This window comes from Protopterus annectens, chromosome 10.part0 (genome assembly GCF_019279795.1).
Source record: "Protopterus annectens isolate FY-2018-M chromosome 10.part0, PAN1.0, whole genome shotgun sequence".
NCBI classification, from domain to species: domain Eukaryota; kingdom Metazoa; phylum Chordata; order Ceratodontiformes; family Protopteridae; genus Protopterus; species Protopterus annectens.
Window position 1 is genome coordinate 1,443,432,389 of NC_056744.1, and position 27,223 is coordinate 1,443,459,611.

The window sequence follows — 27,223 nt, forward strand, 5'->3', positions numbered from 1 at the left end:
ACTGTGTGAGGTTTACTTCATTTGCAAAACGTTTGAAAATGCTTCCATTTTTTACACATGTGGCATTGCTGACCAAATGCTAAGCATTTCTCTCTTTTAGACACATGATTGGCATGACAATTGTGACAGTTAACAATAAAACTGAATTTGGGTTTTGCTGATTCACGCTTGTACTGCATTGTGCATGCTCCCCTCTTAGACCTTGCTGGAAAACTACACGGTTTTCAAGGAGAACCCGCAGGGGCTATAGCTGCCATGTGCTTAGGCCTGCTTTTGCTTGCCATGTGTTGCATGCTGTCTACATTTGCTCTGGAGCCTGCTGAAACCATGCTGTAATCACCCACAAACATATGTACCTGTGGCCTTTCTGTAACTTCATGGATTTGACAAATCTCAGTAGCTTTACTCAGCATTAAATCACTGTCACAAAGCAAAATCTTTCCCACAGCAGCACTATTAATACCACATACATGTCTGTCCTTTATTAACTCATCTTTTAAGTCACCAAACTGCCACATTTTAGCTTTGTTCCTCAGGTCAGTAATATAAGCTGCAAACTGTCCCAGGTTTCTGATCTCTTGTGTAAAAATGCCTCTCTAATGTAATACTTGTCTGGGGGTTACACATTTCTCTGAATTTGCACTTCAAACACTCAGGGTCTTCAATTGATTCAGCCTTTACAACAATATGGTGATTTTCACCTTCTCCCTCATATACTGCTGGTGCATACACAAATGATTGCACCCTTTCATTGATCTGACCCAGCTAAGTTTAACAAAATGAATGTCCTGGTGTGTGCATCTTTGTCAGAATAAGCTGCTTGTATAAAAATATTGTACTTTTACTCAGATATTCTCACACACACACACACACACACACACACACACACACACACACACATATACATATGCCAGTATTTGTATTTTTGCCCAATAGTACAAAAAGCCTCTGAATAACTGAACTTTGCGAAATAAGTCTCTCGGGCACTGTAATACTCTTGAAATAACTGTACATCAAGAAATCACCCCTTATCAGCTTAAGAAACATTTCAAAATGACTGTACTGTGAAATGAACTGGGCAGAAGTAGCTTAGATTAAGAAACATTTCAAAGTAACTGCACTCTGCAAATAAACAGTACATGGCACATTGAAACTTCCCCAAAATGGCGGTACTATGCTAGATAATTCTTTACAGTGCAAGAAACACTCTGCAATGGCAGCACTTTACAAATAGACACACCTAGCATAAGAAACTTTTTGAAATGGCTGTACATTGACTGTACTTCATGAAATAGTTGCACTTTGCACACAAATAAACTCTTTGGCATATATGCACAGTAATAAGCACACAATGTAAGCACTTTTACACACTTTGAGATACTTTGACTAAATCTAATTATGCCCTGAATACAATATGAAGTAGTAGTTATGCCAAAACACAGTACTTTGCCATAAAAACATGCAATCACCTTGTTTTATTTATGCTTAGTGTGCCCTTTTTGCCCTTATTACATATTTTGCTCACTTAATCTCTTTTCATGCCCATTGTAGTTTTTTTGTTCATTTTACTCTAAACATGCCCATTTTGCTTTAAACATGCGTGTTTTGCCTTAAACATGTTTGTTTTGCAATTCTTTGCAATTCCAAGGTAATTTCAACCCCCTTATGTGCTTTTCTGATAATTGTTTTATCAAATATCTTAATTTTAAATATTTTGTTTAATTAATAAACCTTTTGTGCTTGTCCCTTATTTAATAATGTGGTTTGTGCCCTTGTAATGCTCCATTTCATCTTTTTTATAAAATAAACTGTTTATGCAAGTTTTCATTACCTTTGGTTCTTTTCTGGCCCATTTTTGTGCTCATTTCTTTTAGTTTACCTTCACTGTTAACTATGCATCTCATAGCTCTGGAAAGCAGTCTCTGGAATCCCAGTTCTGACACCATGTTGCTCGTCTAGCCAGGATGTAATAGACAAGTCTTTGTGGGTTCTGTTAAAGTAGCTTTATTATATACAAACACATCAGGATTGAGAATTAATGACTTTAACTTAGATAAACTTATATACAAACTAGCTATTACATTCATACATGCTCACTCTCTGGCTGCACTCTCAAAATGGCACTGAAGCTAGTTTGTGCTTGCTATTTATATGCACGTTCAGTCCTTGAAACGCCTCTTCAAGATACAGCACACACACTCTGTTCTACAATTTTAAAAGCAAAGAAGAAAATAGTATGGACACTGACAAGTTTAACCAGTGTGTATGATAACTGTGGAAGATGGCCAAGTAATGGGACACTAGAATGACTGTGGGGGTGGGCCCTGATCCATTACCCCACCTAGGGCCCCATTTGATTGTGATCCAGCTCTGAATGCTAGGCACTTGTAGACCTATTAGCTTTCTTGTTTGGTTTGATGACAGTGCAACCCACTTTCATTTTTTAATTTCTTTTTTCCAGGTAACCTTTTTGATTTCATTCAAAGTGTGTAACTTTGAAACAGTATACATCTGTATGTCTGTATGTAAATGTATAAATGTATATTTTTGTATAGCTAGATAGATATGGTATAAATATGTATACAGATATAAAATACACACACAGTACAAATAAATATAAACACACACACACACACACACACACACACACACACATACATACATAAATACATACATACATACATACAGTGAGAGAAAGAGAAGCGTACACACACACACACACACACACACACACACACACACACACACACACACACACACACACACACACACACACACACACACACACACACACACACACACAGAAACACACACACACACACACACACACACACACACACATATATATATATATATATATATATATATATATATATATATATATATATATACACTGATGCAAACTGTTTCATAATTACACACTGTCAGCAAAGTGAAAAAGGTTATCTGGAAAAAAGAACCTAAAAAAAAAACGAAAAGCTTAAGTGACTTGTACTGCTAACAGCTTTTAAAAAGATGGAAGATAATAGGTCTACAACTACTTGGCATTCTTTCATTCTACATATTTTATATCTTCACTTTAGCACTGTAATGTTGGTGTGTCTTTCGGCTTTTCCCGGTTAGGGGTCGCCACAGCGGAACTCCAGTCCGCTAATGATTGATAGTTGACTTTTACATGCCGAGTTACCAGCCCTGATGCACAACCTTCAACGAAGGTACGCCCATTCACGCATGTCTGCACGCAGAAGACGCTCTAGCTGAGAATCGAACCGGACAGCGTCTTACTGTGAGGCGACAATTTAGCACTGTAATGTAATAAAACAATTATTGTTTTATGAAAACTGATACTTGTAGTAAGGTGAAATAATCTTCCATCTTTTGTGGGTAAGATGTCTTCTACCCTTAAGGAACAAAATTAAACCAGAGGGAAAGATGGTACTTCTTAAACAACAAAGTTCCTTAAAATCAGGAAAAAAGAACCACAAACAGAAGCCAGTCTCAGTTGAGAATTCAAAATAATCAAGCATTTAATATCTTCCTTAGAAATGGATACTTTTTATTGAAAAATAAAAAACATCAAATAGATCAGCGTTTTCATCCTTAATAGAGCTTCATCAGATCTAACTCCAGTTTACATGACATGTTCATTTTCAGTTCACTTGAGCTAGCATCAGAAGTGAATGTCCAGGGGGCGGAGCCTAGATGGCCAACTGAGAGCAGTGAATTTTGAGAGCTCCATAAACTAATATAATAATATAGGAACATTTTATTATTTTCAAGTTTAAAATGTCAGAAATCTACATATAAACTAGTAAACTACATAAATATCAATTTTGGTGGAGATATACAAAAATGTTCCTGTCAAGTAACTTGGAGATATATTGATCACCGAATATAAACAACTCAAGGAATTCTCAGCCAGATGCTGCTTTGAAAAAAGAACTGCAATTGCTGACATTTACCTTACAGGAACTAACTTTGAAGATGGATGGTTTTAAAAAATTACTTAGAAAACCTCAAATTAAATTCTCAAAAACAGACTGATACTCTTAAGGAACTATTACAGCGACACCATACAAAAATAACAAATATAGAGACTTCTCTAAATGACATTGAAGGGAGACTCACAGAGGAAGAATTCCAAAAAGAATTTTTGCTTAAACAGAATACATGGTTGTTTACCAAAACAGAGGACTTAGAAAACAGGGAAAGGAGAAACAATATAAGGATCTTTGGTCTGCCTGAAAACACTGAAGGAGAAGACATCATTTCATTCTTAACAACCTGGATTCCAAAATTTTTAGACTTGAAAGAGTTTCATTTGGAATTGAAAGGGGGCATAGAGCACTGAAAAAATCTGTTTCTAACTCAACAAATATTCCACCCAGATCCATAGTTATAACATTTCTTTCATTTCTGGACAAGGAACTAATAGTAAAATCTGCTTGGAGAAAATCACCCTTAAAATATAATCAAAGCCTGATAAGGTTTGACAATGATTATTCTTCCAACATACTAGAACAAAGGAAAAAAGTCTGGCCAATAATAAAACTGTTGAAACAAAATAACATTAAAGCACAGCTAGCCTTTCCAGCCAAGATAAAAATATTTTTTGCCAATGAGATGAGAACCTTTAATGACTTGGAAGAAGCTACTATATTCATCAAAAACAACAACACAGTGTCTATCCCAGAAGAAATGGAATGGGTGGCTCCTACTCTTAAAAGAATAAAAGAAACAAATCCTTGGACTAATGCAAGAAAGAAGAAACAAAAAACTGATTCCAAGATAGCTGTCCTAAAATAATAACTCTTACAACTACATCTCTCAAAGTATCAACTGATATGGTACATCACATGTCATCTGTTTTATTTAAAAAAGAAGAGTTTCTTAAACAACTGAGAAACAGTAATGATTTATTCAGAATGTTCAAAGAGTCCAATAATTTTTCACAAACAAAGGTAGGTCAATATGGGTTACTATTTACATTATATACAAGCCAAAGATATCAACATATAATACAAACATAGACGTTTCTATTCCCCTATTTGAACTCAATGAATACTTATCTTGTTCATTTTTCATTGATTTTACTTATAATAATTTAAGTAATTAATTAACTAATTCAACAAGGTACCATTCATCAGAGGTTAGGCTCAAATGTAACAAATTAACATCATATATAATAGCAGTAACAGTAGAGTGTTTTAAAAAACATGCTATCATGGAGACTAATGCCTTCTTCAGTTAAAGTATGATTTAGAAATGTCATGTATATCCTGGTTAAATAATAGTAGCAAGCTCTTAGTACAAATGTCATCATTACTCTGTCTAAATATAGTTAATATCAATTATGGCAGGTATCACAGCTACGAGTGCTGTTTGATCAATCCTGATATGGTGTGCATGGATGCAGCTGTGTCTGGCAGCTAGTACAAATGTCATTATTATTCTTTCTAAACATAGCTAATATCCATCATGGCAGGTATCATAGCCTCGAGTGCTGTTTGATTAATCCTAATATGGTGTGCATGGATGCAGCCGTGTCTGGCAGCTAGTACAAATGTCATTATTATTCTTTCTAAACATAGTTAATATCAATCATAGCAGGTATCATAGCTACGAGTGCTGTTTGATTAAGCCTGACATGTTGTGTGTGGATGCAGCTGTGTCTGGCAGCTGTTGTATGTTGCTGTTTTTGTCTTTGGGAAGCTGTGGGTTGCAGCTTGTGATCAAGGTTTACTAATGCTTGTGTATTAGGAAGAGACATTGGTGTTATAGCCTGGATCTAGGGGAAGGGGCAGATAAAACTGTGATTTTGGATATTTTGGCAGAGAATAGTTTGTTTATACATCTCCTGAGTGAGAGGTGGGAAGGCTGGAAGAATGTGTTATCTCTTGTTGTGGCGGCTTGTTGGGAGCTTTTTTTATCTGTTTGCTCTTCGTTCTTTTCCTGGCCGCTGCCTCACTGAAAGGGAGGGAATTTAGGCTTGAAGTTGCAGTGAAGTGCTTCAAGTGCATTGTGAGCCTTTGGTATGCAGTACACAGACACACTAACAGAAACAGACACTCCCAGGTTGCTATGGTACTGGAGGCAGAGTGACGATAATGCTTAATGGCTCTGAGGAGTCTCCAAGATGATTCGCGGCAATGAAGTTTTTGGTATAAAAAAAATATATATATGTATATATAATAAAGAGGTTGTTTTAAACCACATGTACACATATTGATGGTCTCCCAACACTTCATTTATCTCATTAAGTTGATTCTTGATAAAAAAAATAATAAGAGAATTTTATATTTAAAATGTATTTTGGTCCAAACACATTAAGGACTTACATAAGAGTGAAAGTCTGAGTTACTGTGAAAGACTAAGAGCACTTGATCTTGTGCAGTACCCTTTGCAGTGGTCTGGGAGGTGATCTTGCTTGTACATGATTCTAGGGGTGTTTGGGGTTGCCGGGAAGTGCTAGAGAGTCATCAGATTTCCTTTGTGAAAATATCTGTGGGAATGGAAGGTGTGTTGAGTGGTTCACTGGCATAGTGGCCACTGAATAGAACAGGCAGGTAAAATGGAATAGGATAAATATTGGTTTTGATATTTTAAGAACAGCCTGGAAACACACCATATGAACTAGTGAATGGTATTCTGGCAAAACTGGATGGACATTGTTGCCCATGCTTGAAGTACTATGTGTGTGTATGTAAGGATGGAAATATACTTATAACAAATAAGAAACTAGAAGGATCTCATAATTTAAAGTCTATGGACTGTATAAACATGCTTTGAAGGAGCTAATAATAAGAATAAGTATTACAGCTTGTGGTCTCTCAAATAACTAAGCAACTGCCAAAAAAAAAAAATCTAGACATAAAATATATAATCATCATCGACGATGAAGCAGTCTGCTCAATTTAGATATTAAAGACAGGATTTAATAACATGGGCTTGTGTATAATAACACTACTGTTTTAACTTGTCATAAATGACATACACTACATTGAACATCAAGGGGAAGTATGATGATTTTCTTATATAAGTAAATATGCATAACAAGTCATATAATTGCTTTAACTTGAATTGTGGTTTTGTAACCCATCTTGACCATACATAATAGTTAAGCTGTTACCAAGCTAACTAATGTTTTAAACATGACATCAAACTGACAAAGTTGTTCAAGGGAAACAATAGAAGCCTGAACTAGGAATGTCACAGAATGTAACAATCACATTCTGAACAAATAGTATTAAATTGACAATATTCACTCAGTTTAACTTTTCCTGATTATACAAAATAGAATGTTGCCATTTAAATCTAAAAACTTTCAGTATATGCCATAAAATGGCAATTTATGAGTATGGAATGAGAACTTGTAATCATTAATCATTAATCACAATAAGTGAATTTGTTGTTTTTAACCTATAATTTCACTCATTTTATAATAAGAAATGACAGATATGAAAATCCTTATGTGTAGGAAATGGGGGAAGAGGGATGCACTGATAATTAAAATGCACTAACTTTCATCAATCTTCACATAAAACAAACTTTATGCTTTAAGTAAGTTAGCAACAAACAAAGTGATTACTTAAATGCTGGCAAACAATGAAATATATATTCTGATATATTCAGTAAAATACATTGTATTATAAGTGTCTATATTAGAACATCGAAGTTTAAAAACTTCAAATGTTCTAATATCGACCCCTAGTCAGGGAAAGCTGAAAACATCGAGCATACAGAACAGTGAATTTTTTCCTAGGGAAAAATTTTGCTGTTCCAAAATGCATACACACAACACAAGCACACCAAACAAACAGCAATCCACACACATACACCTAAAATCTTACACCTAACCCCACACTAAACTATACAAACACCACTAACTATCCACTTACCTTAACCCAAACCCTAACCTTAAGGTCTGTCAATATCGCACACTTACCTCACCCACGCCCTAACCCTAACTCACCTACCCTGCCCTAACCCTCACATCCACACAATCACACACATACCTAACCTGCGCCCTAACCCTAACTCACCTAACCTGCCCTAACCCTCACATCGACATAATCACACACATACCTAACCCGCATCCTAACCCTAACTCATCTAACCTGCCCTAACCTTCACGTCCACACACATACCTAACCCACACCCTAACCCTAACTAACCTAACCCGCACTCAATCGCACACTTACCTGAACCTGACCCGTAACTTTCCACCACAGCGCTGAAAATACCGAAGCAACAGAAATGGACAACCAAATTCTTTCCCTAGGAAAAAAATTGGTTTTCTGTTGCTTCGATATTTTCAGCTTTCGCTGATTAGGGGTTGATATTAGAACATTCGAAGTTTTGAAACTTTGATGTTCTAATATAGACCCTATTATAAACATTAGGTATAAATATTATTACCATCTATTTATATTAAGTAATAAGTTTTGAAATACTTTATCAAGGGTGAATATGTTAAATAGCACTATGTGCTATAATCTTTTATTGAGGTTTTTTTATATGATACATCCTACTTTACTATGATTGAATTGCTTGTCATCTATCCTTCATGGAAATATTAATTGCTTATACAATAAGTAGACATTTATATTGTATTAGAATGCTGTTTCATCTACAATAGGTCTATATCTGTTCAAAATAATATAAATGTTGCTTATTCCTATTAAAAGCATTCTCCATATGATAATTCAATTTATGGAGCTCAAATGTTCTGGATTCTCAAGGTATGAGTGATAATCTGATGGACTTAGGTTTATCCATCAGATTAGGAATGATTTTCATTCCATGGCTAGTGCGGATCTTAGTTTTGTTAACATTTATTAATTTAAATTTATTTCACAAAAACATTTTTAGTGTGCCTGACCAAAACATTACTTTATTGGTAAACACTCAAAGTATAAAACTGATAATTTCCTTTAAAAGCTCAAACATATACTTTATAGTTATCAGAGGAAAATGTTTAATAGTCACAATAAAACAAATAATGCACAGTCAAAAATAACCTAAGATGGCTTAAACAATCCTTGCAAGAGATCAAATCTACTAAAATATTTAAAACTGAACAAAGCACAAATTGTCTTCCTTCAAGAAACTCATTTCAAAACAAATGACAATTACAAATGGAATCCTAGGAAATATATGATATTGGTGCAATCCACTTATAAGACAAAGACACAAGGAGTAACAATTTTATGGAAAACAAATGTGATTAACCTAGAAATCAAGCTAAGGCCTTATGGCATTAGTAATAGTTAAATATAATAGAATATGGAGCCTAGCCAATCTATACTGGTTCCCAAGCATTGGAACAGGAACTGTTAAAAAACAGTTGGATTTCATTTCCAATAATTATAAAGGCAACTTAATATTAGGAGGAGATTTTAACTGTATATTTGATATTTCTGAAACTACAAATAAAAGACCTCTGCACACATCTGCTGTATCAAAAGTTTAAACAAGTGGGTAGAATCATTTCATCTTGTAGAAACTTTCAAATTCAAAGAAGATAAATCTTTGTTGTTTTCCCATCAAGATTACAGATTTGGTACCCAAACTAGAATAGATAAAATATTTGCTGGCCATGACTTACACTCTAAAATCATTAATTTCTCAATCCCTCCCTGCCCCTTTTCAGACCACACTTCATTGATAGTAAAACTTCAAAATGGGTACAAACCATTAATCTTTAATTCCAGAATTCCAGCATATATAACTAAAATTAAAGAGTTCAAACCCTGGTTATTATCTGAATTACAGTTACTAATTACAACACAGAGATAAATAAAATAATGATATGGGACTCATTAAAAGCTTACATATATGATAAAATCCTAACTTGGTATAAAAAAATCTGAGAATGAGATTCCTAATTATTCGATCTACAATCCAAACTTTTGTCAGTAAAAGCTGGAAAAAATCAAAATCATTTGGAGATTAAAACAAAAGTAGAAGTATTAAACAATAAATACAACAAAATCCTAATACATAAAGCTAGTTTAACTTTAGAAAAAGTTAAAATTAATACCTTGGCCACTTCTCCCAAATATCTACATAATTCATCCACAAGAATCAAAATACAATCAAAAGCTAATAACATTAAAAGTATCTTCCATGAAAAGAATGGGAAAAATGTCTTGGATATAGGTGACATTCTTGATGCCTATAGAAATCACTATATGGAACAATTAACTCTAGATGAAAAATGTTGTAATATAAAAAAAATGCCAGAAAAATTAAAACTAGATCTGCAAGCATCATTATCCTACAAAGAAATTACAGATACAATAAAAGAGGGTAAAATAATAAAGCTCTAGGTATAGATGGCATAATTATGGAAATATACAAACTTTTTCCTTGAAAGATACTATCCCTCTTCCATAAAATTCTATTAGAAATTCAGTCACAAGCTTTAATACCACTATCTTGGAGATATTCCTTAATCACACCAATCCTAAAGGAAAACAAATCCCCAAACCTCTGTACCTCATATAGACCTATATCATTATTAAATAATGACTATAAGATATTTATGACAATATTAACTAACAGAATGAAAATACCACTATCCAAAACAAATAATGATCAGACTGGATTTATATATCATAGACACACACTTGACAATATTAAAAGGATAATTTCTCTTATAGATTATGTTAATAAAGAAAATAAAGAAACACTCAGAATTGGCTTAAATATAGAGAAAGCCTTTGATTCCCTAAATTGGGACCATTGATTCAAAATCCTAATGCTATTTGAATTTCCTGCATCCTTTGTTCATCTCCTAAAGAATATATATACAAATAATTTTGCGTATGTTGTTAGGTCCTTTTACCTCTGAATCTATACATATAAAAAAAAGGCACTAAACAAGGGTGTCCCATGTCACCGATTCTATTTGCTCTGGGTATTAAAATATTGGCAGATTCAATTCATAACAATATAAAAATCAAAGGAATAGATGTTTATGAACAATACAATTCTAAAGTAATGCTATTTGCTAATGACATACTACTAACATTATCTAATATAAAAGAGATATTAGAAGAATTAGATATATTAATTGACAAATGTCACATGACTTCAGGACTCCATTTCAATAAATCAAAATAAAAATTATTTTTAAATAAAAAGAGGAACTGCAGACTAAGGGGGATCACATCATAGGGAATCAAGAATCTACCTTAAAATATCTAGGAATTGAGTTATGCAAGGATAATAATTAATTTGTGTAAAAAAACTACAATAATATCATCAATACAATTAAAATCTTTGTAGAAAAATGGAACAAAATAATATTAACATTTGAAGATAGACTGCAGTTAATAAAAATGGTTTTACTGCCCAAGATCCTATATATCCTATATATAGCCTTGGCAATACGACTGTTACCAGAAAGGAATATACTTAAAGAAATACATTTATGCCTAATAAAATTTTTATGGTTTCCCAAAAGAAACAGAATAGTTTTAATACATCATATCAAACCATGGACACAGGGAGGATTAAACTTTCCTGATATAGAAACATCTATAAAAGCATCAATATCTAAAACAATCTCAGATTGGATAAGTCCAAATTACTCTGCAAACTGGAAAGAATTACTAACTGTAATATCAATAAATTAATTTGATTTACAAAAAAGATTTCAAATAACAGATAAAAGCAATTTGCCATGGCACATATTATGTATTAGTATGCAATATAGCATAACTAAACCCACTAAAACTTGTATGATTAATTATTAGATTGACTCATTTAGAAAAATTATTAATGCAAATATAGATTTAAAAATCTGGTTTGATCTTTTAACACCATTTATATTCACAAAGAACTTTCCACATAAAATATATGGAGAAATTATTAATTCCTGGGAACAGAAAGGATTTGTCTGTTGGCTCCAATGTATCAATGAACTGAAAGTTTTAGATATGCAAGAAATAAAAGCAACATACAAAATTCCACAACAGGACTGGCTAACTTTACAGAGTATTCTGTCATATTTGCGAGATTTAAGTAGAATAATTAACAATTCTTCATTTAAAGAAATACCTAAATTTATGAAATACATATATGAAATCATATATAATGACTTTGACTTGGGAAACAGTATTTCAAAATTTTACAAAATATTGATAAACTATAAAACAACACCCAAAACCTCATATTGGAAATATATAACAAAAGGACACTCGATACAGTTAACTGAAGATATTAAAATAAATATCTTATTATCGATAAAATATACATCCTTTACACAATACTGGAAAATTTTTAATTGGAAATGCTTGCACAGAGCATGCTTAACCCCAAAGTCAGTAAAATTAGTTCTTCCATAATAGGAATATGTTGCAGATGTGAGCAAGTACACAATGTAAATGGAACCACATATTCTTTGATTGTGTTAAAATTAAGACATTTTGGAATGGTATTAATAACTTTCTCCAAGCTTTATTCAATGAATCATTTATTTAACTAAAGCTCTTGTATTATTAAATGTGAACAAAGGTCCTCATTTGAATAGGTCAAACATGTATCTAGTATGGACTATACTTGCAATTTCATAGGTTCATAGGTTCATAGGTTGGTACTAGGCTATCAGCCCTAGGGCCTATACAAGCCTAGCCATAACAATTCCCTGGCTATTTCTTCCCATACTTCAAGAAAGTGTATAACAAGAAGATGGAATACAAACACAATACCAACTTTGGAAGACTTCTACAGCCTACTAAAGACCACAGCATTACTGGAAATTAAAATTAAAGAACTAAGAATTTATCCAAAGCCATTTATGAACAACCCTTGGGGAAAAGTCTTATCATTGATTGACACTATACAATAATTGATCAGACACTCTGATAATGGACATACTTATAAAGTAACTGTATACATTAAGATCTGTTATAGTGTCAGGCTAATGTAAACAGTGCACATATTTATTTAAGATGTTATGTATAAATACTAATGGATTCACTCAAATGTTTTTGACAAATAAAAAAAAATTGAGAAAAAAAAAAGAAGGGAATGTCTGTTTGGCCAAGCTAAAGTAGGACAAGTCCCATTTTTCATATCTGTTCTGCATATCTACTCTTATTGGTAGATAATAGGTTATAGCTTATGTGCTATATCTATCTCATGTAGCTAGTGGCTAATTGATACAGACAATGTATATGCCTATTGTTACTGACTATGCACATCCAATAGTATACCATCATATCTCTGATATGAAAATTTAATGTTAATTGCCATATTTAAAATGGGCAACAAATACTAACAAATACATGACAACCACTCATGTTACAACCTTTCAAGTATTATATTGTTTTAATCATAATTGCTGCTAGTAAGAACTATTCTGAGAACTGTCTAGTTCTCCCAGTTACTGGCTGCACCTACCTTGTATCTCTTATGTTAGGAAATTTACCATCCTTTCCATACAAAACTAAATATAACTATCTATTTAATTTACAAGATAATTTATAGCATTTTATTACAGTGAACTGAACAGAGTTAAATATGATGGACTCCTAATTAAACAAGATCTATCTAATGACAAAATATGTCAAACCACATAAATTATAAGAAGTATTCAGTAACAAGTACATCATAAGTTATAGTTAATTTTCTGAAGACAAATGACTTCTATATCATGATAGTCATATGTAAATTGCCCCAGTAGTAATCCCTTTCATAGAGCTAAGTGCTGTTCCCATCATGGGAATCAGTGAACTGGCAGTAAGTGTATGTTGTACCAGTGCCTGTTGAATAAGGCCTTGGCAGAGTTGTCTAGGGGAAGTGAAAACAATATGACTGCATTGACTGTCTAATCTGTATTATTATACTGAAACTACAAGATTATTAAATATAACCAATTCATTAATCTGCCTACAAATGAGGCAGATATACATTAATTCATAGATTGTTGTTATAGTACAACAATTAGGTATAATATAAAACTGGTCTACTGCCAATAGTCAAACATACTAGTGCAGGCAGTGCAAGTTGTAAAACTAACACAAGATCAGCCTGTCATGGGAGGGTAATCACAAATGTGTGGATCTTTCTTTACGAGACACTTACTCTATATATGTGCAGCTATTTCTAACCTATAAAAAGTGGTGAATATATTTATGAAAGGAAGGCACCATAGCTTCAAGACATATAGCTTAAACCTGGGAGAGGTTCATTTCAAAAACTTACAGATAAGAGTCTGGATTTTGTCCTTGATAAAAGTCATTTGTTTACAGATATTATTAAAATGTATGCAAGTAAGTAAAAAATCAGGAGTCTAAACTGCTTTTGCCTATCTTCCAGTAAATTGGTATGGCTTCATCAGATTATTGAGAAACTGTTTAATGACATTAAGTGCATTCATATGGTGAATCCCACTAAATACTAAAAGCATGTACATGATACACCTGATGTCAAGACCAGAATAAAACAAACCAAAAGATTTAGCAACATTGAACAATGTGTGCATATAAATCATTGCTAAATCCCTGTATAAATTACAAAAGGAAAGTTTTAAAACTTATGCCCGATAGGAAAAAACTAATACAAACAAATATATTGGAGATCTTAGTTTCAGGAGGCAGAGTGATGTATAAACCAAAAAGTGCTTTAAAACCCATGATTGTTAACTTACCTAATAGTTTCATCTTGATCCTGTAGTGGTCAACCCACCCACTTAAAAATACATTATTATTTTATGCATTGAAGGAGTATGAAAAAATGCAATTAACTGTTAATAAAAGATATTATGGTCCATTTTTTAAGTTCAAGTACAGATTTGATGGAGCAGTTTGTTTTTAGTCCTGGGTAACAGCAAATTTTTAGATAAAGCTTTTGCTGAAAAAATTCAAAGCCTGTGAGAGGTAGACACTTAAATTATCTAGCCTGTACATTTCACGTGCTTTTCATTGGTTAATTGTCTCTTGGGTGATGTTTAAATACACCATGAATTTCTGGTCCTTTGTCTTTTGCTGAAAATATTTCAAGCCTGCATAAACTAAATCACTTCTGGTAATTCCTTGCTGGGTAAAGAAAGTAAGCTTACATTTTTGTCTGTGACTGTGACTGTGAATGCTTTATCTATTACCTACTCCATTTTGTTTCTGTTTTAAGAAATCAGCTTGGCCCTGTGATTTTATTCTATGTGAGAAGTAGACACTGAAATTATCTAGGCTGCACATTTCACATGTTTTTTCATTGTTTAATTGTCTCTTGATTGATACTTAAATACACAGTGAATTTATGGCCCTTTGTCTTTTACTAAAATATTTCAAGCCTGCATAAACTAAAGGACTGCTGGTCATTCCCTGCTTCTGTTTCCCACTCACCCTCCAGTTTGTTGATGTGTTTTTTAAACCTGATGATTTTAAGCTGCCTACCCTAATGTAAATTGAGCTTAATAAGCTCCTCCTTTCTACAATGCTGTTGATAATATTGAATTATTATTTGCTTTTCCTTGTGCTTGTATTGAAAAAGTGTATTTTGCCTGTCATTGTCTGTTCTACTGATTTACTTGATCTGAATTAATTTCCTAGCTAGCTGTTGGATAAAGTAGTGCATTCACTGTAGCAAGCACTTGGGTTCAAGATGTCAGTGGATTTTCCATCTAGTGCACTGGGATGTAGCATGGTCTGTTAAGAGATTTCTACATCAGGAAAATAAGTATATTTTGTGTCTATTGCACTTTTTGAATTGCATTGTATCTGATCAGTGCATTTTTCTGCTTTTCACTGTTGTGACTGCATATTTTTTGCACTTGTTTTCAGCTGTATTTTCAGCCTAGAAAACATAGTCTAGATTCAGACTTGCTGAATCTAGTCTGTTTTTGTCACATTCATGCACTAAACCAGTCATCTTACATTAAGAAAGGCTCCCCTGCACCTCTGTGGCAAAAGAAGTATGGAACCAGCCTTGTCTGAGCTGGGGACTGCTGGAGGAAGGTTCATTGTGTACTTCTCTATTGGTAAATTAGCTTAAAACTGTTTAATTTATCCTGTATTTAAGCATCACATTTGCTCATTGCTGTGCATCATGCAACAAGGGTTAGCAGTGTCCTGTATAGATGCAATCACATTGAAATACAATTTTTCCCTAGACAGCTGTCAGTGGAACCCACACAAGCTTCTAAAGCTGCACTAAAGGCAGTTTAGTTGCTCAATGAACAGCTTTCACACCTATCATCTAAACTGTCAATTGAGCAACCCTTGATAATCCTAGTACAAAAAACTGGTCAGTTTAGCCCACTCTTTTCCCTAATAGCTCATACTGTATAAACCTGCTATAATTTCTATGGCCAGTCTGATTGACATGGGAAATACTGAGGGAATGTAGTAATTGCCTCATGTATACTGACAACCATTTACTCCATGAGCAAACAAATACCCTATGTGAGAGATGTAAGTACACTCATATAACAATAAATCGGATACCAAACAGGTTGTCATTACACACTCTTCAAATCTCACACAAACTAAAGACACAACACAGAGACCCACATATACGGAGGTACTCACTAGAAGTCTAACAAAAGTTTAGAGACCTTTCAAATGTAAACAAAGTGCACATATTATTATGCAAATATAAACCACTACACATAATAACACATACAAATGTGCCTCAACAAATTAGCCCCTAAGGCAAAACACCTCTAAACCAAATGTCTTGGTCATAGGTGACGCCATAGTGAGACACACAGATGTTCCCCTCACCATGCTAGACAAGAAGAAGGTCACAGTCAACTGCATGTCAGGTACCAGGATCCATCTGATCATGCATAAAATCAAGTCACTCAGCAGCAAGTACCGTTATGTCTTGGTTATAGTTCATGATGGGATGAATGACTTGAGATGTACCTCTCTGGACTATATGAAGAGAGACATGACTGAACTCTCAGACTATGTGTCCCAGGCAGGTATGTCCCTATCCCTAAGCAGAATTCTACCTTCTCCCAGGATGATGCCACAGTATAAACAAAAAAATGATCAACATCAACAATTGGCTTAGCTTCTAGTGTCTGTTCAGGGGGATCCAATAGCTGTCAGCCAGGGATGATATGGTCGACAGGCCACTCTCCTTTGCCAAAGATGGTCTGCACCTGTCTCCTGTAGGCTTTTGGATACTGGGAAAGGCCTTGCCTCACCCATAATGCCTTTTATAGGCAATATCAAAACAACAACATTTCTGATATAACAAATCCACCCATGGTAAACTAAAGATTCAGGTGTTTAATGCTAGAAGTCTAAACATGAAGCTGCACATTCTGGAAGCACTCCTCACGTTGGAAGATGCTGATGTCTGTGCATTCACTGAGACATGGTTTAAGGCTGCAGAGAGCACCTAGGTCGTGAAAGGCTACAATGCCTTCCACACATTCAGAATGAGTGTGAAAGAACCAAAGGTAGAAGGGTATCCATCTTTATTAAAGCCAAGTACACCTCAAGACTGGTCAAATAGTATGACTCTCTCAAACTACTCCATGTTCAATTAACTCTAGGCAAAATACCCAACCACTTCATTGCTAGCTATAGGTCTTCCACCATGAACCAAGAAAAGCACATTGCCTACCTGGACTTACTAGAATCACTCTCCATACAACCCAACACCTTAGTCATGGGTGATTTCAACTATCCTTCTATCAACTGGGTGACATATATGAGCACAAACATGCTTGCCCAGAGGTTCCTGGACTTTGTTAATTCAAATGCTCTGGAACAGATAGTCTGCCATTCCACCCCAAAAGTGGCTCAAATGTTCTAAATATAACATTCACCAACTTGGAGAATCGCTGCACTCCACCACTGTGTGATCCCTTCCCTGGTAAGGTCAGACCATAAAACTGTCTCATTCAAAGTAACTATTGGACTTGACACCCCTACAGGAGCAAAAAAACTGAAGAATATTTCCAAGACTAACTTCAGACTAATAGGTTTTATACCACCCACACTCACAGACAACAATGAATCCTATGCAGAGGCGTACTCAGATGCCCTGTACAAACACTTAAGCACTTAAGCAGCTGTATAGACTCAGCTGTACCAGACCAGATCAAAACCAGGTCCTCCCATAAAAACAAATCATCCTGGTGGACCTCAAGTATACACAGATTATATAAGAAGAGGAAGAAACAGATGCCTTAGAATAAGAGGGAACTGACTCAGCCTAGGATGAATTCCCTCCTCAGTTTGAACAAGTAAATCAGAAATCTCGTGAAATCCTCTAAAGCTAAGTATGAAGCTAAAACAGCATCCCTAGCTGAGGATAATCATAAGGCATTCTGTAATTATGTCCGAAACCTAAAAGGAAATGCCCAGCTTTGTGCAGAACTGGTAATAGATGGCACCACTCATACTGCACTGGAGGAAATCACCAACCTGCTAGCTGACAGATTTGCAGCAAACTTCACCTCCTAGTTCCACCAGCCATACCCTAAAGCATACCCTCTCCAGTTGTCTGCCTAGTATGTCTAGAGATCAGGTCTTACCTGTGCTCTCCAAGGCCAAAAACATGACCTCAGTTGGACCAGTTATCCTAGGATGCATGTTAAGCTATCTAAAACAGGACCTAGCAGACCCACTTAGCACTTTCTTTAACCATAGCCTGAGAACTGACTTTGTTCCAGCAGAGCAGAGAACAGCAACAGTAATCCCCTTACACAAAGGGGGACCATCAACAGATCCTGGGAACTAGAGACCCATAAGTCTAACCAGTCTCATCTGCAAGGCCATAGAAAGAATCATCATGGACCTTATCAACAAGGACATAAGTGACCTTCACATTATAGACCCAACCCAATATGGCTTTGTTAAGGGTAGATCATGCTTATTAAACCTGGTGGACTTCTTTGAAAAAGTCACCAAAGCCCTGGATGAAGGTAAGACAGTGCATACCACCTATCTTTACCTGGCCAAGGCTTTTGATACAATCCCCCACTCAGTTATAATTGAAAAACTCTTTAATTTAGGGATCAACCCTTACATCACTGGATGGGTAGCCAATTGGCTCTCCGGCAGAACACATACTGTCAAAGTTGGGTATTCCACCTCTACCAGTAGACCCATCACTAGTGGCACATCACAAGCTTCTGTGCTGGGTCCTGTACTGTTTGGAGTCTACTTCCCAGAATTCTAGGCTAAATTAGATGGCTTTTGGCTTACCAAGTTCCATGACAATTGCAAATTTATTGAGTCCCCCAATGATGTTAACATACTACAGGAAGGGCTAACACAGACAAATAACTATTGCCAAAGCCACGGTCTAAAACTAAACACAAAAAATTGCAGTATTATTCCCTCTGGAAAAGTAGAATTCCCTGCAAACTACAGTATTGATAACAACCCCCTAAGCACAAACCCAGTGGTGTGAGACCTAAGAACACAGGTAGATATTAATCTGAACTTTGACCACCAATTTTCCTCTATGGTAAGGAAAGCATTCTACTTTGTGCACCTCATAAGTAAGGGCATTATATCCAGGTCTAAGGATGTTATAGCCACATTGTACTCAACCCTCATCAGACCACTAATAGAATACAATGCCTTATTTTGTATGTACCTCAACAGACACCTGCAGTAGCTGGAGAGACCACAGAGGCTCCTCACCAAGAAAATACAGGGCCTCCAAACCATGATGTACATGCATAGACTAAAAGCTCTGTCACTGTACTCTGTATCATACAAGATGCTGAGAAGAGACTTGTGCCTGGCCTACGGGGCAGTCTCTGACCCTGCCCTAATGGATATGCTTCACATACACAAATCTAACAGCATAAGAGTCACTCAGTCTAGGGCTCTTAACCTAGCCTGTGACATCAATATGTCTCACAGAGACTGCCATGCCTCTGGAACAAACTTACAATTCACCTGAAGCAGAGCTCCTCACTGATCCTATTCAAGCACAACCTGGACAAATGGATGGGAGACTGTAAATTCACCTGGGGGTGGCACCCATGTCCCTCACGGACATGGGGAGTCGGTGTGGATGATAGACTAACTCTGCAAAATGCATTCACGTAATAACAGATGGAGCAACTTGGGATTAACATGGCTAGGCTTGTAAGGGGTCTAGGGCCACTAGCCCAGTAACCTCCTGTAAGCCCACAAACCTATGAATCTGCCACTCTAGTTCCTTTTTCTGAAGTATAGCTCCTGAGTTGCCTTCAAGGGGACTGGTTGTTAACATTCTCCACTATGTGCAACAAAAATTTCTCAAAGTTTCTGCAGCTTAAGGCATGTCTGGCTAGTGGGTTATTAATACATTGTAGTCAAATGTCTAATAATTGTTTAGTGGCTCTTATTTTTAGACAATTAATAGTCTTTCCTAGGCAGAATGCTCTACATACTGTGCAGGTGGCCTATAAATGACACACTTGTGTGGCACTCTACTGCAATATCTCTTTTTTGAGAATGGGGATTAAAAAACATTTTTCATATTCAAAAGGTCACAGTATCTACATCCTGGAGGCATGTAGGGAATCATGCCATTATGTACGCAAGTTGAGGGCAAAGCATGTCCTTCTACCTAGCTGCTAATATTTTGCCCTGTATGATATATGAAAGTAGGCTCAGGGTCAAGTATGTTTTAATGGACTGGTTTCCATGAATAATGCTTCAGTTTTCATGCATCGCATGTTTTATTTCTAGAAAGTCCTTTGGGAATGTGAGAATCTTGCTTCTTTTATTTTTCTCTATGTCAGCTTCATTTTTGTATTTATTGTCTTCATTTATTCTTTGCAGTGAATTAAATATAGCAGGTTTGTTCTTTTATTCCAGGGTTGTAATTGGGCCAAATATGCATTTTTTCAGGGTTTCACTGTGCCCCTTTAAATGAAAGTCACTTTGCAGTTGGTCCAGGTTCTGTAGAAACCATGTCATTTCCTTGGACACATAAGCCATCTTCATCCCTTGTAATTTTATAACATTTTACTTTGAGATTTTGGGGTGCATACTGTTTGCATCTAGCGATAAGTTTATCAGTGTGGGTTTTCTAAGAAGGTGATTGTATAACATGGAATAATTTTTGTAAAAGGTGAGATTTAGAAATTCTACCTTTTCAAACCTGTAGTGGTTTGTGAAATATAGGAATCTGTGGATTTTTCAGTGTCTAGTAAAGCATCTGGGTTGTTCCTAATTTTTCTTACCTTTCTCAGAAAAACAAGAGTGTCCAAGATTCATATGGAGCATTTCTGTCAATTTCTTTTATTTAAATTCCAAATAAATTAACAGGGGTTCAAACTCAGAGCTCCCTCCATGATGATCATATGGTATCAGGGGTCAACCAAGTTTTTGGGTGGCTTAGGGATGCCAAATATCTGGGGTATCCTCATGTGGGTGAGTGAGAGGAAATTAATTCAGTCATCAACAAACAAGTTACCTGAGTTAAGAGCAGCCAGTCAGGTGCTCACCAGTCTGACAGCTTGGATGGTATGATCAATGTCCATTGTATGGTAAAAGGCTTGGCCTGCCGACATTGCCTCAGTCTTTTGGTTGCAGGAATCAGTATCAATGATGACGATACCACCACCTAGGTCTACCTTTATTGTTCTTCTGCTTTTGTTATTGATTATCCTTTTTAGAGCTGACAGTTAATTTTCAGACAAGTTATAAAACTTTCTCTTGTAGGGCTTGATAAGCTTATGAAACTGTTCTCCTCACATGTCTCCTCATATGCCCATACAGTTGGGTAGAGAACAGGTCAAAATGTACTTGGCTTCTTTAATTTAGATTCGTGGTGGTTTTTTTAACATAGATACACACACACACACACACACACACACACACACACACACACAGAAACAATGTATGTGTGTTTAATTTATAGATACCTATTTATTATCAATATATCTATATATTTCTATAACTAATATATATATATATATATATATATATATATATATATATATTAAATATAAAATTATATATATAATATACTGGTTTACTATTAAAATCTCGAAAGTGAAAATAAAAAAGGTACTTATGAGCGAAGTGTTTCGCCGAAAGTACACATCACCTAATGGCCCTAATGTCAAAAAACAGCTGTTAATGCCGAAGATGTCGAACACAACATTTTCAGCACTTAACAGCAATCCCACCCTTCCCGTAACTCCCTAACTAGCTAACCTAACATCCTGTTTATGCAGGGGGGCAAGCCCCCCTGCAGCCCCATTAACTTAATATTCCAACTCTGACATCGTACTACAGTGAGGAAAGGGATATATTTCCCTAACCGCACTGTACTGCAATCCCTTTACATGAGCGAACGTTATATTTGCGAATGCACAGTCCATTTGCTCATGCTAACTGCACACATATGAAGTATTCAAACATCTGTTGTTCGAATACTTCATAGCCATGTAACATTTCAATAGTAAACCATATATATATATATATATATATATATATATATATATATATATATATATATAAACACCAAACCTGGTGCTCGGTGAAGTTATTCCCGGTTTTCCAGCAATGAACACTACTCAAGAAATAACCAGCACCAAAAAAATTAAACATGAAGAAAAATGCTGAAGTCCAGGAATAGTTGCCAAACCAACTTTAACATTTTGTTTTTTTGGGTATAGATAATGTGGTAGGTGACAATTTATCAACTATGCATAAACACAAAATTCTTATGAAAAAAGAACGACAATGGATAGTCAATTTGAGAGCCCTATTAAAACCAGGGCTGAATGACCATTGGTAATCTATGTTATAATTTAAAGTAATAACTGTTTGGTGAAGAAAAGATAAATTCCATTTTCATAGTTATAATGATGGTAAAAATCTATTTTACATGTTAAATATGTGTGAAAGAGTTGCTTTACTATTTTCTTTTATGTGGTATTGGTGTATTTGTGACATATAGCTAACTGTTGCTTTAAGTGAATGTGTATAAATGAAGGGAGAGGGCACTCCCAAATACATGCACTGATGACGCTAAGATGAGACCTGGTTTGCTGGTGAGGTGACTGGACCTGTTAGCCATTAAAGTCGGCTTGGCATCTATTCCTGGACTTCAGTGATTTTCTTCATGTTTAATTTTTTTGGTTCTGGTAAGTTCTTGAGTAGTGTTCATTGCTGGGAAACCAGGCACAACTTCATCGAGCACTGGGTTTGGTGTTTTTGTCATTATTATTTTGAGTGCTGGTGATTTGTTACATAACTTGAAGACAATGGTGAATTTTATTAAGTCGAGATATATTTTTTGGTTATGGCAGTTTGAAGGGATTGTGTGTTAAACACATGAGCTTGTTTCCGAAGTCTATGAGGTGAAACTAGGTGAAACGCCATTTTGTATTACCATGGGAATCATCTCCCACTACAATACAGAAGAAATTTGAGTTGGTGTTATGTATTGGAGATAACCGAAGGGTTTCAGCAGACTAGTCGAGTCTGCAAAGGTTTAAGGCCTTGAATGGTGATGTGTTGGTTTATTTAAATACCAGTCGAGGTATTATATCACAGAAAATCAACAAAGGAGGAGTACTTCATGTTCACTAAAAAGTGGCGATATTTGGCGCTCACAGACCAGTCGGGTTTGTGTAGGATCTCTACAGATGGATATATAAGGTGACTTTTTGTATTATTGTGGTGGAGGATGATAGTTGACTTTTAAGCCAACTGTTTATGCCTCAGGCATTTACTACAAAAACCCTGAGACATTTTAGTGACTTGGGTGTTTGGTGTGAACTAAAAGAGCTTTCTTTGACATTGGGAGATTAATGACAAGCTCTTTAATAATAAAAGGAAAGAGCCAGTATAACAGGACTTTTTCGGCTGAGGAAGAGACTGTTTTTGCAATTTGAATTATTCATGTTGCACAGAACTTTATGGCATGTATGGAATGTTTGAATATGGACTACTGATTTCATCAAAAGATATAAATGGACAATTTAAATACTGTATATGTTAGTGTACACCTGAATTTGATACTAGATGAGTGTTTTTTCCACTAACGTTTCCGTTCTGAAGGGGTGTAGATATGAAACACTCAAATAGGCCTATACTAACAGGCAAAATGCATAGTGATTTTTTATAAGCAAGTGTTCTATAAGAGGGGAGTCCATATTAATATTGTATTAAGATTTAGAATTACACTTAAGAATATCTTTAACAAATGCACATTCCTAATATGCTATGAATTTACATGCTAGCCAGAAAGACTGATAAGGGAGCAAGACAGTTAACACTTGACCTCTAGATACATAAAAAATGTTATTAACAAATTACAGAGTACAATCTACAAAGATAAGTAAGTGGTACAGAGGTAAAGACCAGGAATAGAAACTCAGCACAACTTTAATTTGGCATATAATTTAAATGGCTGAAACACAAAATTTGAAACAATTTTTAGACAGGCTAGCCGCAGATGTGGATGATCTATCATCGTTTAACATGGAAGGAAGTGCCCTCCCCCAATGATGTTAGTTCTAAAAATACAGGATTGGAGCAACAGTTTGTGGAATTGGTTAACAGTACTAAAAAGGTAGGGTCCAATGTCCGGCATTGAAAACTTTTAAAGGCATATTTAAAAGCAGAGATAGCCCCTAGGGGTCTGAGAATATATGTGGAACCAGGGGTTGGGACTGATAATCAGGAATTTATGAAAAAATGGCATCAGATACAACAACTGGTGTCTAAAATGTTCATTAAGCTTCTAGTAGAATATTATGAACAACAACAGTTGTTGTTGTCTTCTAAGCTTAATGAATGATATAATAAAACTGTTGGCCATGCGATGGAAACAGGTTATTTGGACAAATATGCCAACTATGTGAAGGAAATAAATAGACATGAAAAAGAGTTACAGGAAAGAAAGACTAGAAAATGTCATAGAGACCTTAATGACTATGAAAATCAAACTACATATACATGGAAGAAGACAAAGAGAACTGTCAGCTTCACAGACTGCCAAAAAAGCAGTAATAGACTGAAAAGGAAGAGAGCTAGATCTATATTAAGAAAGAATTTAGATGTTTCCAGCAGTTCTGAGTTGTCATCAGGGTATTCGAATACGGATACTGAAAATGAGGGATTGAAACCCCAAGTAGTGATTTCCCTGATACCCAAGAGGTCTAGGGGCTCTTTAGGAGGGGAGGCAGAAAACACAGGCATAGAAGAAATATTCAATGAGATAATGGCAACTTAGCAGATGGCTCTAATGTTTCCACTCAGTGTAGTGAAGTTGAGAACCAGTTGGTGGTTAACCTGATTATCACTTCACTGAGTTGGAAACAAAGATTTTGAATAAAGGCTTGGGATATGTACCTACTATTTATGTGTCACACTTTCATGTGGTTCAGGATTTAAAAACTTTTTGTAGAAGTTTGAATTTAAATTTTTTTTGCACATAGACCCCCCCCCCGATACACTTCATAGTGACGTGGAAAGCTTTAGATTTAAAAAATCCAACTTTCAACCACCATATAATGGGGTGGTCAAAGTATGTGAACAGCAGATATTACATGCATTAGAAATAAACCAAAATGAGGTGTTTAAGCATGATACGCATAATTTGACTAAAGGGGAAAAATAGCCCTTAAGAATTTACAGCAAAACAATGATTTGATTATAACAAGAGATGATAAAGGGGTGCCACAGTAGTGTGGAGTAGAACTGATTACAATGCAGAAGTGGAGAAACATCGTAGTGATGTCACATCTTACTGCAGTCTTCCAATGGACCCCACCAAGGGTTTCAAAGAAGAGATAGATGAGGTATTAAAACAGGCAGTTTATGCTAGGGTCATTACAGAGGCCTTGTCAATACAAGTGAGAGTTGATGACCCTAGCTCTCAGTATTCTTACCTGGTACCCAAAATACATCAACAAGTGATTCCACCCCAGGATGTCCAATAGTGGCTGGACATGGCTCTTTGATAGAACCATTGTCTAAATACCTGGAATGTAAACTTAAACCTTTGCTGGTATGTTACAGATCGTTTAAAAGATACAAATCAATTTCTGTTGTTGATGAATGATCTACAGATTTCCAAAGGAATATGGGCACACTTGATGTGCGCGCCCTGTATACCAGCATCCCTCATGATGCAGGTATAAGAGCAGTCAAATATTGGATGGAGACGTCTGGTAGATATGATGAGGTGGAGATGGAATTTCCGTTAACTTTGCTAAGATTGGTTTTGGAACATAATTCCTTTACATACAACAAGGCATGGTATTTACAGATAAAGAGTACAGCAATGGGTGCAAATTTTGCACCCATATATGCTGACCTTTTTATGCGTTTTTTAAAACATGAAATAATATATAGTAGCAGAAATGTGTTTTTGAATAATCTTAAAATGTGGCGTAGATATCTGGATGACTGCTGGGTCATCTGGACAAGGGATACATCAAAGTGGCATGAATTTGTGGAATATTTAAATTCCAATGAACATGGTATATGTTTCAGTGGTAATATTGATTTACACTCAGTTAAATTTTTGGATGTAAAAGTTATTAAAGCCATGAATGGCGTAGTGGATACTACTTTATACAGGAAACCTTTTTTTTCAAAAATTTATTATTGCATGCCAACAGCAGTCATCCCCACCACATAGCTATGACTATTCCAAAGGCCCAATTTACCAGAATTAGAAGGATTTGCTCCAATACTGATGAGTTTTGAGTACAGGCAAAACAACTTAAAACAAGATTCTTAGACAGGACCATAAAAAGGTGGATGAAGCACTAAAGCAAGTGGGAGCCCAGCCTAGGAGTCAACTATTGCAGGACAAAGTACAAACTAACATTACATAAGATCACATTAGGTTTATTACTAAATATGGGTCTAACACTTTTAAGATTAGACAAATTATAGCAAAACATTGGCACATACTTAAATCAGATCCATATTTTGAAACACAGTTAGGAAATTATTGTAGTTTTGGTTTCAGAAGAGGCAGAAATATAGGAGAACATTTGTCAGTTTTTAAAAAGGGACATGTTAATCAAGATTAAAAAAACAAACCCTATTGCAGTAGGAAGTACCTATTGTGGGCATTGTATATATTGTAAATGCATATCCAAGACCAAATCATTCACTTCTATGGATACATCAAAAGTGTATGATATCCGTCAACTGATCACATGTGCAACAGAATGGGCAGTTTATACGGCAGTATGCCAATGTGGCTCTTTTTATATAGGGCAAACATCTCTTAGTTTTAAACAACGTATTGCTTTGCACATGAGTGATAT